Genomic DNA, 10037 nt, shown 5'->3' with positions numbered 1-10037 from the left:
GCCATAACAAGCTGTATGATTAATATACATTATATTCAAGGATGAGACTAGCATAATGAAACTCATTGTTCTGTATAATTAATATATGTTAATAAAAAAAGAGAAAGGGCATAGTGTGTGTCAGAAAGACAAACGATCAACAAATGGTAGCGAATAAAACAACAGCTCATTATTTTCTTGAAATGATTAAATAAGAAAATATTTCATGGATGCCAAATATAGCAAACATTTCCACTCATAAAAGTGAAGCCTCTGCCCCCATGCAACTTTAGAAAATACAGAGATTTACTTTAAATGTCTAAGTAGAATTGAACATGTTGATCTTCAATTGGGCATGTACTGAAGTACTGTTTAGTGAGCATCTGCTCTGTAGACAGATATATAATAAGACTTACTGGCAGTTGTGTGTACCTACTGTAGGTTTAGGACAAACAAGCAAGTAATAGAAATACTCTAGTGTAGTGAGTGCTAATATAAGGCTATGGGGTAAATGCATGGCTACCAGTGGTCTTGAAAATTTTAGTAAATCAAAAGTATATTCTCCTCACAAGAGACCAATGACAAGGACGTATACTATCTGGAAATGCCAAACCACCTATTGCAGCTGCAAAGTGAGTGTGAAAAGTCTATTGTGTCTGTGGATACTGGGGAGAGAGGGATCATGAATGGCTATCAAGTCAAAGGTTGTGTGGGAAAGATATCTCAGCAGGTAAAGGCACTTGTTGCTCAAGCTGGGTGACTTCTTTTCTATTCCTGGAGTCCACATAAAGGTAGAGAGAACTGATTCCACTGCATTGTTCTCTGAGCATACTTATACTGTGGCATGCACATATGTGCACAACACACACACACACACACACACACACACACAAATAGAGTGTTTCCCTAACATAATATTTTCATTAGTTATTTGGGAGTTTCATGCAATGCACCCAGATCACACTTGCTTCCCATTCCTTCCAGGTCCTCCCTCCCACCCTTGTGACCTCCCCACCAACAAATAAAATAAATAAGTAAAAACAAACAAAAACCACCAAGTCCAATTTGTGTTACCTATAAGAATTTTTTTATTTTTATGTCAAAGGTTATACCTCTCCTCAAAGAAACCAGAGCTTCCTTCTGGCAGCATCAGGAATGTGGAGGGTCCAAGTTACCAGCATTGTGCATGTTCATTGTCATTGTGCATCTCTCCTTCAAGCTGAGATGGAAATGATAATATTAGCTGCATTCATCTGTCCATTTGTACAAATGCTCACACTATCAAGTATGCTGCAAGTGGAAAACAGCTTTATAATATATAGTACTCTGTTTCTAGCCATTCCCATAAATAATTTCTGAAGACTGTATCCCATCTAATACTATGGAGCATCTGCTCAAGGCATTGGCATGTCTACAGGGGTAGGATAGTTTGGCTGAGAAAGGTGAAAATCCTACATTATATTTGTGACCATAGACATATCAGAGAAGCATGCTCTAGAGAAACAGTAAAATAAAACAAGCTTGCAAAGGCCCTTTTTCCTCTGATGTAAAAATATCCAAAGAGTCAATGAAATAGCCACTTGAGTAATGCAGACTCATGCTGGCTAGGGAGCATAGACAACCATGTCCCATCTCTTAAGAAGGTGCCAGGCTTAGATTATGTTCAAAGTCTTAGATAAATCTACCTGTAGGAAATCATATGAACGGATCCTTGATGATTCAGATTATATTAGATGAATAAGAAAAGAAAGAGGAATAAAAGGAAGAATAAGTGAAAAGGTGAAGTAGTATTGAAGATGTTTAAGAGTGTCAATAACATCATAGGTATGACAGCAGAAGAAGGGCTGTGCTGGAGGAGAGTGGGGAGCATATTCCAGGTGGAGAGGGGCAGTCTACCAAACCACCCCCCTTTACAGCCGGGACAATACCCACATGCCTTCTAGTCACTGGATTATAAACTAAACAGTCTTTCTTAGACAACCTTTTTTACCTTAATTCTCTAGAACTGCAGACATCCAACCAAATGATCCATTCTGGACGAGATGAGAATTAGTATCGGTGCGACGTTTTGGTAAAATTATGCTTTCCCACAATAATCAAAGAAAAGAGGGTTGTCAATTCAGGCTCGGACATGAGCAGGGTGTGAGTGAAGGAATCTGGGAGGAAGGAAGTGGAGAGAAGAAAGTGATATACTTCATTTTAAATCTTTATCATGGGATCTAAAAATATGCTTTATGTCTGTTTTTTCTTTTTCTTTTTCTTTTTCTTTTTAAGTGCATCTCCTCTCACAGTTACCTAATTCTCTGCTTCCACTCTCTGTTGTTGCTAGGTTATACATAAATCACCTACATATACTGAGGATTTACTCTGCCCCAAGCTCCAGGCGAGACCATGGAATGCAGAGACAAGTGAGGTATCCTGTACCATTAAGAAGCTTTTAGCATAGCAACAGATACAGAACAGTCAAACAAACAACTTTAACAGTATTTGACAACTTATGAGTTCTAGCCTTTTACCCAGCTTTTGGGGGGGGCATATGAATGGAACACCAAGAGTGACAAAAGGTGGGTTGCAAAGGTTAGGTTCTACTCAGACAGGGCTGTATCCGAAAGCATCGGACAGAACAAAGCAGGCTTCCTTGTGATTGATACAGGGCAGGTACCAGTGAAATGCACTCTGAGCCTTGTCACCAAGGCCCTTCCTAATTCCATTCAGACACTGGCTCAGAGGCACACACAGAGTGAACACTCACCTGTACCAGGAATGTGGAGATTGAGGAATGAGATACAGCTCTCTACACAGACACAGTGCTCCATACTCCTGATATGTCAGAGGGAGGAGAGGACCACTGGATGAATTTGGAATAGTGATGACTTACCCGCAAATACATTCTGCAATGTCTTCATGTTTCAGTCCTGTTCCAGACTCATTCATTCTTCTCAGAATACACTGGCAGTCTGTTAAGTTAGTTGTTTCGTTTCATCTTTGTGCTGCTTTAAAACCAAAGATGGATATCTTTCCATTAATATTCAGAAATTCATCTTTGAAATATCTAAGAGGTTTGTTCTGGCATTCATTTTATTCTTAAATTTGTTGAGAAACATAGAAGAGTGTGAAAAAAATCCACCGAATTTTTAAAAATTTAAATAAAATAGAAAGCCAGAAATAAATGTGGAAAATATATTCTTTCTCTTTGCTGTTTTCCTCTAAGAGCCAAATTAAAACACAGTAACAAAAATAAATGAAATTAAACTACAACCTTTAACATAAAAACTTATAGGAATGCAAAGGATTTGTCTCTACAATTTAATTCAGCCTTTCTTCAAGGAAGTAAGCATCTGTCGATAAGCCAGTCTTTACTAATGGTTTCTTCAGAGAATGAGAACTGGCTGAAACAAATAAAACAGGAATAACATGACTAGAGTAAACAAGAAGCTGGGATGGCAGTGGGAGAATGGGTGAGATGGGGAAGGATAAATAATGGAAACACTGAAGAAGCAATGTTGGCGGATTGAACACAGTAGCAAGGAAATTAAACTCTGAGAGAGATGAGCAAGACTGGTGTCGTCTCTCCAGCTTCTCTATTCAAGGGGAGTAATTATCAGCTCTAGGTCATAAAACTGGATAGACTAAGAACCTCTGACCTTTGGCCTCGTGATTTATCTTCTATGAGCAGAATCACATGGCTTCTCCTTTTGAGACAAAAAGGAAACAACATGGTAGTCAGCAGCTTCTTTCCTCTCATCCATCACTTGAGGTTGTGTCTCTGGGTCTCAATTTGCTTGCAGCACTGTTGCTCCAGTATGACTCAGGACAAGTTACAGAGCAGACCAACACAGAGTTAACAGACACCTTTTTTTCAAACAGATAAACCCGTGTATGTGTGTGTGTGTGTGTGTGTGTGTGTGTGTGTGTGTGTGTTTGTGAGTGTGTGTGTGTGTGTGTTTGTGAATGTGTATGTATGGTGTGGGTGTCTTCATGTATATGTGGGTCTGTGTGTGTGTGTGTGTGTGTGTGTGTGTGTGTCCACGCATCTGTATGTGTGTGGTGTGTATGTTGAGTGTATGTGTTCACTTATGGATTTTTTTCTTCTGATACACAGGTAGAGTAGCATTTTTCAACTTAATCAGCAGACTTTGAGGATTAAGAGTCAACAGAACCAGTTTTTAACTGGGCAGAGCTGATCTTCATTTACTTCCTGCACCACCCCCAAAACAAAAATAATTACTAAAGAGGGAGGAAGAAGGAGCCTTCTTTCATTTGCATGGAGCTTTTCTTCTTGGCAAGAGACACCCATTTGTAAATGGGCACATTTCCACACACAGGCCATCAGAAAGATATTTGCTAAAGAGTAATGAAACCCAGTACACACACCCTCTTTGATGCTACTTGAAGCATCATCGAGACCGACTGGAGTCTGGGAGGGAACCTGAGGTAAATAGTTCCCTTTATGAGGCTAGGACCGCTGCTTAGCCAGAGCTGGCACTGACTTTGGAGGGCAAAGGAGACTGAGTCATCGCCCTTCATCCAGCTGATTTGTTGAAAGGGTACAAGAAGTTCCCAGGGGTTTCATGCTGTTTGGAGGCAAGCTTCTTTCCAAATGGATGGGAAAGGAGATGGGGGAAGTGAATTTTGTTGCTAAGCCTCGCAGTGACTTGCCAAAATTTTGCCTGTTTCTTTGTGAGTCCAGTAACCACCCCAGCTGGGCTCCCCATTACTCTAAAACAGGAAAGGGATGAATATGCCCCATCCTTCTTCAGCTTTCCAACGTGCCCTGGTGAGGGTAAACATGGCTGTGTTTGTTCTCCCAGGGGAACAAGTCAGGCATGAAGTTCCTTTTGTTCAGACCAAGGCCAGCTCCCATCATTCTGAAAACCCAGAGGGGCCGGCAGCTTAATCTGGAAATGTGAATATGAACCCTACCTGGAAAGACAGAGATTTCCAAAGCTGCCCAGTGGCTGTCTGAAACCCTCAGGAAACAAAGGCACAGCTGGTAGCCGGAAGTGGATACTTTGCCAACCTTACAGTTCTGGGAGAGTGCCTCACAGAGGAAGAAGAGCAAGCTACTAACCCTGCAGTGCCTCTGGTTTTAGTCAGACCAGCATTATGACTGTGAAGTGGAATAAATATGTATCTGAAATGCTATGGGAATGTAAAAAAGAAACTATGATTGATGTGTTAGTGTCTGTTTCCTGAGCAAGTATATATGCAGAGGAATTAGAAAAGCAGAGCCAAGTGCCTCTTTGTCTTTAGGGAGAAACTGAGTCTATGAGACTGTAAGCATTATGAGGTGTGTGTGTGTGTGTGTGTGTGTGTGTGTGTGTGTGTGTGTGTGTGTGTGTGTGCACTTGACATCTTAGCTCTATTTCCTGTCATTCAGTTGCATACTGACATTTCTGCCTCTAGCTGGTTCTTTACTTCAATAAGCCTTGTTCCATTTCCATCTCTTGATGGTAGTTTTCTGCTAATATGAAGGAGAATCAGCTATTAGTGCTAAGCTGGAATAATAACAAAGCAGTAGCCTATCACTTGTAAGTTCAATACATTTACCAAAAACATCATTTATAGTCAGAGTCACACGGCCATATTAAAGAACTGACCAGTGACATTGTACTGTGCAGAACTATGTGAGAGAAACAAAATAGAAGAAATTATATTTCCTTTGGCACAGTTGGGAACGCTGGATGGTCTGTGATGATCTAAACACATGAGGAGGATTTCCATATAGGAAGGAAGGAAGGTGGGCAGAGGGCCAGCCCATTGGCAGAGAGACTGCCCAACACTTTGGAGTCTTTATAGATTTCTGAGAAAGAAATGATATAATTAAAGTCATACACTTCAAATATTAATAGTGGACTATAGTAGAAAGATATTGGGAACAAATTCATGAGACTCAGTATTTTCATCATCTAGTTAAAATATAACAAATCTACTTTGGGGTTATAGCAGAGGAGGTAATAAAAGAAGAAAGGGGTTGGAGATTTTGTGAGAGCAGAATCTACAGATTTGACAGTTCATTGGATGTGCCTGGTGAGGGAGGGAGAAGAGTCAGAGAGGATGCCAGGGTTTGGAGCCCCAGGGATTGGAACAATAGTGTTGCCATGGAGAGACAAGAAAGTCTGGAGACTTGGAGGAAGTTGAGCTTAGTTTGCAGTGTATTGAAATGAAGGTGCTAGCTAGAAACAATTAGGGAAGCTCAGCATGCAGCGGAATTACAGGAAATAGGAAAGAGCTGAGGCTCAGAGTTAGGGGTCATTTATTCAGCAAGTTGTTATGGAAAACCTATTCTATACCAGGAACTGTGTCAGATACCTGGGTAACAAACCAGACAAGGCACTAGAAAGTTGACAGCACTAGGCAAGTTAGGCAGGTGGATTTACCAGTTCCTAAAAGCTGGTATCTTAGAAAAAAAAACACAGACTATGACATCAGAAAGATACAAATGTATCACTCACTGCAATGTCAGGAAAAGATCCTGGCCAAAAAAAAAAAAAGGCCAGGGTGGGAGAAGGGGTAGGGAATTAAAGAGTTTCCACGCAGTGTTGAAGATACAAGACACACATGAACAGAAACACAAGCTGAGGAATTCTAAGAAAGAACACTGGATCAAAGGTCCATGTATTCTGAGCCTAGTGTACTTTCTGAGTTTAGGGTATGGTCAGAGAACCACAGAGGCAGCTCATTGGTTTTAAGCTGAGAATATTTAGATATGAATTTTGTAGAAATTTACCTTGCTTCAGTGTTTGGACAGAGAAGAAATAAGACAGGCTATGATGTCTATAGAACCATGTGTCAAATCACATCAACGTGGACTAATTGATGTAAAAGAACCCAGAGTGTAGAGCTGGGGTATTCATAAATAACTACCTTAAAGAGGGCAGAGGGTGGGAGAGAACAGTCAAGAAAGTCACCTAGGAAAGTCTTAGTCATGGGATCATCGCCTCACAGCAGGAAACAAACACAAACCTCCCTCCCCTCTCTCTGTCTCTCTCTGTGTGTCTGTCTTTCTCTCTACTGTCTCTGCCTCTCTCTGTCTCTCTCCCTCTCTGTGTGTGCCTGTTTCTGTCTCTCTGTCTCTGTCTCTGTCTCTGTCTCTGTCTCTGTCTCTCTCTCTCTCTCTCTCTCTCTCTCTCTCTCTCTCTCTCTCTCTCTCTCTCTCTCTCTCTCTCTCTCTCTTGCTCACTCACTTGCTTGCTCTCTGCTACACACATGTATCTTAACCAAAGTTGATGATGGATGGAAAGAAGGCAGTTTTGTGATGCTGAATTTGGGGTGATGCTGAGGATGGGGTCCAGCAGGAAGTTAAATATGTGTGTGTGGAGTATGAGATAATTCAAAACTGGGGATATCATTTTTGGAGTAGTCACTATATAAGTAATAGCTACATCTTCAGAAGAAAAAAAAAAAAGTGTCATGATAAAGAGAGAGTCGCTATCCTGAAGAATGTCAGTATCTAAATGATAGGGAAAGAGAAAAACGATGACCAACAGGGAACTGACCACAGAAGCAGGAAAAACCAAGAAGAGGGAGAAGGTCAGATAGCCTGGGGTAGATTACAATGAACATTGCTAGGTGATGGACAGGGATTCTTTATTGTCCACAAGGCAAAAGGTCATTCGTGTTTTGAGTGAAAGCAGCTTTTGCAGAAGATCTGAACACGGTCAAAATGAAGTGGGCTGTGAAGTTCGACTCTAAAATGTTAAGCATGAAGGGGTGATAGACAAGGCAATAGAGCCAGCCTGTGGGTCAGGTAAGGGCACACAGGGTTGGGAGCAGGGTCAGTAGGAAGAGCTGAAGAATGAGCGCACAGAGAGAGGAGTAATGTGGAGGAGGGGGTGGAGACCACTCATTCCACACTAAACAGGGCTATGAAAAGTATAGGTGGGCCGGCTGCACAGGTGCAGGCAAAGCTGTCAAACAAACGGTTAAAAAATTAAAATCAGAGGAGAAATCACAGAGGAAGGAGCAGAAAGCAGGAGGTTGTTGAGAACTTGGGTTCAGAAGAGAATATGTTCTTGTCCCTGGTCCTTCACCTCACAAGGGAAAAACAAAACAACGCACAAGCTAGAGTCAAGGCCATGGGGTTTCCTCACCGTGGTGTCATCTAATAGACAGGAGTATTAGAGTCAGGCCTAGAAGCCAGCATAGACTGTTCTAGCAGGAAGACCTCAGCAAGCCTTTCTCTGAGAAGACCTACGATCTGGGGCTCTGAATCACTTATGCTTTGTGTGAGCAGCATCAGCTTTGGTGAAAGGCATTCTTTTGGTTTGGTCATTGTTATGGAATGGGAGCCATGGAGATATGACAGGAGATTTGAGAGACCTTCAGAATGAGTGGGAAGAAGGAAAAAGATCACAATAGCTCAGATGGCCTCCCAGTCAGCAACAATAACCCCCAGCCTGCTCCCTCCAGGGCCTGCCTACACTATCTCCCCGCTTTCATTTATTCCTACTGTGCAGTACCCAGTTAGTCAGACACAATCACCTCCACAAAACATCCTTAACAGCCTCATAGCAGGAGCAACTCGCTGACAGGCACATAAACTGGATCTGGATTGTGATGTTCTGTGAAGCCCCTGAAAGTGCAGAGCCAAGTAGGCACATTGCATGCACATCATGGAGGGGCAGCCATGACTGGTTCACTGTCTGCTCTCGCTGTCTGTCTGGGATCATTGTAGAGCAACTGAAGAACTTCAATATAGAAGACTATTTGAGTTTACATTCCTGAAATGAGAGAGGGAAGCCTAAGTCATCAATTCCAGTGGTGTCTATGCCTTTCATGATTTCTCCAGGATTAGGATGTGGTGACCTGGATTTCAGAACTCCCATCTTTGAATGCTAAGCAGAGGCTAGGAAAGCAATCCAATAGTGAAAATGAAAAGCCAGAATAAATCTGCAGCCTTTCTTCAGTGTGGAAACTTGAAGCACTCAGCAAGGAAGAGCCATTTCTCCTAATACAGAGAAAGAAAGTTGTTTGTTACAGAAAGGAGGAAAAACACCAATTAAAAAACAGGATTCATCAGGCTCCTATGTTGGTGTGAATCACACAATATAGTCAGTATATCAGCTCAAATGCCAAAGGCTTAGACTGTGGGTATGGGAAAGCATAAACTAGTTTCTAGTCTATTGGCTTTTGCTCATCTAAGGAAGTAGCTTAATGTTCTGAATTCAGTGATAAATAAACATAACAAATTATCTTCTTTTGTTTTAAATGCTTACACAAAGCACTCCAGAGTCATCAAGTGATGATAAAACCAGTCATACTGGTTTTTCTGTGAAGAATGAAACTGATCTTTGAGCTGGTGAATAATAATAAAATTCTATGAATAATACCAATAAATAGAACCTGCACACGTGGTTTAGGAAGACCACTTCTTTCGTGTCCACATCTATAGTTTTTTGGGGGGCAGTCACATAGTGACACACCTCCTCTGCCTCCATTGTTATTGTCCCACACACTGCACACGTGCCACAGAACACATTTTCTCCTAACTGCCAAAGCCTGCATCTCCATTTCAGCATCATCTAGAGGGTGCCGGGTCTACTTTCCTGGAAGGTATTGAGGGACAAAGCCTTCCTAAATGATGTCTAGTTTCAGTACGTTGGCCTCTGTACTAACTACTGTGCATTAAATTCTCAAACAGCTCCTCATAGTATGAAATTATTGACTTGATGACTTTCCTTTCATTATGCACTCCAATTTGTTTGCAAACACTCTGGGTAATTCTCACAGAAAAGCAGCACTGAGAAACCGAGACTGTCGAAGTAAATATTGGTATGTGCCTAGAACAGAGCTTTATGCACCCAAGCAGAAGAACTAAGTACCTCTGTAGGAGCAGTTTCTAAAACACACTGTTTGGTGAAAACAAGGCGCAGACTCTTATTGTATGCATAGTTTGTGTTTGAGTATGACCTGAGCATTTCTTTAATGAGAATATGAAACTGGAAGAAGTTAGTGGGAAAATACTCCTCTGGAAATGGGTCCTGGGCTTGGATCCAGGAGGAAACATTTTTGTCCTATACTCTTTTGTTGTTATTATATTATATTAAAAAAATAAA

The 10037-nt window shown here is 41.4% G+C and overlaps 1 long non-coding RNA gene across 1 annotated transcript; it reads right to left on the bottom strand.

Moving 5' to 3' along the window:
- Window positions 1–1117: 1117 nt before the first annotated feature.
- On the bottom strand, window positions 1118–3673 carry LOC115063602. Its single transcript, XR_003843427.1, has 4 exons — window positions 3624–3673; window positions 2858–2969; window positions 1970–2135; window positions 1118–1198 (listed from the first exon to the last, which is right to left on the bottom strand). It is a non-coding gene; the product is annotated as an uncharacterized LOC115063602 (long non-coding RNA).
- Window positions 3674–10037: the final 6364 nt, after the last annotated feature.

This window comes from Mus pahari, chromosome 3, assembly GCF_900095145.1.
Source record: "Mus pahari chromosome 3, PAHARI_EIJ_v1.1, whole genome shotgun sequence".
Taxonomy (NCBI): Eukaryota; Metazoa; Chordata; class Mammalia; order Rodentia; family Muridae; genus Mus; species Mus pahari.
This window is presented reverse-complemented; position numbering and strand designations above follow the sequence as displayed.